The sequence below is a fragment of the Catharus ustulatus genome, chromosome 14 (genome assembly GCF_009819885.2).
Source record: "Catharus ustulatus isolate bCatUst1 chromosome 14, bCatUst1.pri.v2, whole genome shotgun sequence".
NCBI lineage: Eukaryota > Metazoa > Chordata > Aves > Passeriformes > Turdidae > Catharus > Catharus ustulatus.
In genome coordinates, this window is record NC_046234.1 from 16,032,243 (window position 1) to 16,036,249 (window position 4,007).

Here is a 4,007-nt window from a genome sequence, read left to right on the forward strand (position 1 = left end):
ATGAATATGTTGAAATGTTCTGTGCTTGTATTTCAATTAAACTCCAAAATTAAACTGGGATCATCTGAGTTACTCTGCTTTCATCTTCAACAAGCTGCTGGTGACATCATCAGGAGCTGGGGACACTCTGGTGTCATTCCAGGCAGATCCTCTTGGAACAGCATCTCTACAACCCCTGGCCAGTGATCCCAGGATCATGAGTGAGGAAAGCGATTGTACCAAGGGAATAAAATTGGTGTTGTTGTTCATTGGTGAAAGCCATTGAATACAGGGAGAGAAAAATCACTGAACCTGAAGGTTCTCAGCTCTCTGGGGTTGGAATGTCCCTGTTCACCTGCAGTTTTATGTCCTCAGTGTTTTAAATTTCTCCTTAAGTTCTACCCAATAAACAGTCATAAAAGGATTTACAAAGGTGAGTAGTTTTTATTCTATAGTGGGAGAGCAAAAAGGAAATTAAATCAATTTGCTTGTCAAAGAGTTTTTAATCAAGGCTAGAAATGTGATTGGCTAATTCTTGCTTGGGGGTTTTTGGCTCTTTTATTTTGGTTTTATGATTTTGCATCTAACTGTGTTATTTTTGCCCAAAATACCTGGGTGTCTGTGCCATCTTTGTCTTGCATCCATCCTTGTCATCTTTGTACATCATCCATCATTTTTCTGGGCATCAGGCACTTAAATACAGAGTTTTTCCAATTGAGATTTCCACCAGTTCTCTGCAATATCATTATGGGTTATCAAGGACCTTTTTTTTATCAAGGACCTTTTTTTTTTGGCTGTTTTGGTGGGTTAGATTTCTTTGTATTTCTTTGAATTGCTTGGAAGAATGTCAGAAAATGGAATGGAAATTTTATCTCATGTGAAAAAAAAAAAAGGTTAAAAACATTCCTTGCATTTATTTATTTATATTTTTTTAAATTGTACATTTTAATCTCAATTCAGCATGAGGGATGTTTCCATGCCAGGATCTCCCAGCTTCTGGCAGTTCAGAGGTTGCTGGCTCCACATTCCCGTGCCCAGGAACGGGATCCCTCCTGCACCATTCCCTTCCAGCCCCACTCTGAGTGCTGGCTCCATCAATACCTCTCTGCTGCATGCACAATTTGCTTGATCTGCAGAGATATTCCCAGCAGGACATTTTTTCCCAATGAGTCACTCTGCCCTAAATTTAACCTTCGGGATACTGTGGATTTTTTCTTAAAATTTCTTTGCAAAATATAATAGCCTGGCTAAAGCTTTTATGAAGTATTTTCCAGCCACTTAGTGGCCAAGCCCTCTGACTAGTTTGTATTTCAGCTCAGAATACCTTTGATAATCTTTGCCAGTATCCAGTGTTGGTGGTCTTAAAATTCTACAACCAAGTGGAAAACTGTTAAGTGCTCAGGCTTCAGAGCATGCCTAATTAATTCTTTCCAGGGTTTTAGTCCTTTAAAAAGTGTTAAAAACATGGATTCAGTGTATCATTGAATATTGCATGGTTCTGTGGAAATAAATTGCATCAATTTGATTCCTTTAGGAGTTCAGAGAGTTTTTGCTCTGTGCTTACTCTGGAAGTTTACAGGAGTCTGTGGAAAGTTCAGGTTAAAATGGGCAAAAATTGTTAATGAGGGGGAGCAGCTCGATGGCAAAGTGAGAGCCCAAAAACCACATCAGAAAACTCTTTGCAAAGACATCAATCAGCTGCATTTGAAAATCAGGCAAAATCTCCCCTGTACTCAGAACTCCATAAGCATTTCCTCATGTGAACTTTAGTATTTTTATTTTGAGCAGAAAACCACGCTTGTGTTTATTTTATTTCGTGACTGCTTAAGGAGATTATAATGACTTAATCCTGGAAAGGGCTTGCAGTGCTTGAGAAGCAGGTGAGGCAAATTTGAGCTTTTTTCTCTCCTGCCATCAAGTCCTGGAGGGGATTCAGCCTCAGAAGAACCATTAAGGATCTTTCAACATCCTGGCTTATGTGCTTCTTCCAAGAGACGTGGAGACGGCAGAGATGAAAGAGGAGCATGTGATGGAGATGAACTGGAGATTATCATTTTAATGCAGAATTAAAGGGGCAAATGTCACCATGGGTATCTATTGCTCTCCCTCCCAGCACAGCTCACACTGGGGGGTTGTTTTTTGTGAAACCATTGGGGATGTTGGTGGTTTTCCAGCTGGCAGTGCTTGGGTGCTCTTGTTGCTTCTTGGTGTCCTCTGGTTCTGAGTTTTGGGGAGAAAAGAGTGAAAGAAGAGACTTTAGAGAGATTCACCCACCTACCTAAGGGAACACCACGTTTTGGAGCAGGGCAGATCACAGAACCATGGAATTATTTAGTTTGGAAAAGCCCCATGGAGCCCAACCATTCCCCCAGCACTGCCACCACTCACCCGTGTTCCCAAGTGTCCAATTCTCAGAGCTTTTAAATTCCTCCAGGGATGGGAATTCCACCCCTGCCCTGAACTGTTCCAGGATTTCACCACCCAGGATTGTCAGGCCAAGCTGCAACAAAGAAAAGTCTGCAGATCTCCAAAGGGACTCAGTGAAATCTCCAAAGATACCCCTCTCTATCAAATTCCAATAAATCCTCTGCTTTCTTCATGAGAGAGTGAAAATATGTTGATCTATCTACATAAAATGTAAATTTTTCTGTGAGCAAGGATCAAACTATAGGAAATAACAACACAGACTGTGCTGATGGAGTCTTTGATCAATTCAAAGGTAAAACACCTAATTCTGTGAAAAATTTGACTTGCTCCAGCTCCTTGCTAGAATATGTATATTTTGGGGAGTCACAATTTTGGTTTGAAAGCTTAAGGGAGAACAAAAAATTCCTCAGTGTCAATTAGGAATTAATAAAATAATAAAATGCTCAGGATACAAGTTTCCTGTCCATCCACTGAAGTCCTGGAGCTGCCCATGGTGGCATTGACCTCTGTGGGTAAGAGGATGCTGAAGGCAGATCCCTGCTGGCACCAGGAGAGGTGAGGGAAGAAAGGAAGGGCTGTTTTCCTGAGTTAAATGGTATTTGTGTCTGCCTTGGCATGGAATGTGGTGCTGGGTGGTTAATTCACCCCCCTGGCTTTGGTGTGGCATTCCAGAGATCCCAGCAGGGGCTCCAAAGGACAAACATCATCATGAGCACTTTCTACAGGCTATGGGGGAGACCACACAGGTCTCATTGCCCAGGAATTTTTTGGATCCTGAGGGTGATGAGGACAGGCTTGGGGCTGTGACAGGGAATCAGAATCATCCTGGAATGGTTTGGGTTGGAAGGGACCTTAAAGATAATCCAGCTCCAAACCCTGCCATGGGCAGGGACACCTTCCCCTGGACCAGGCTGCTGCAATTCCTGTCCAACCTGTCTTTGAAAATAAACACCTGCCAGGAGTGGGATTTCAGTGCCCAGAGAGACATTTCAACCTTGGGAACTCAATTCCTGTTCCACAGCCTCGGGATCTGGAGATGTTTGACTGGGCACAAGGCATCCTGTGAAGAGCCAAGGCTGGGCACCAGCAATGTTCTGCCTCAGCCACGCAGGGTTTTTGTGCCAGTGGGACCCAGAATTCCTGAGAACATTTCCAAATGGCAAACAGCACGAACTTGGGATGTGCAGGAGCACAAAACCAGCAGCGCCAAATACAGCTGGCTCAAAACACACCCAGAAATGTGGAAGTGTGCATTAATCCCTTTTAAAAACAAAAATACACAAGTGCCCACTTTGCATTTTAATTTTATGTAATTGCAGTGTGAGCTACAAAAAAAAAAAGAAAAAAAAAGAAAATTCTTCATTCCTGGTGTGCAAATCCTTGTTTTAACCCAGCTTCTCTGAGCATTGCCAAACTCCTGCCAGTCGTGTCCAGCTTTGAGGAGATCACAAGAAGAGATGGCAACCAATTGTCATTGTAACTTCAGACAGGTTTAGCCAGGATTGTGGTGGTTAAACAGCTGATTGGAATTGCACTGATTGATTATTTTACTTTTTATTTAATCACCCATTTTATGTTGCACAAGCAGCAGTGGAGCAGCA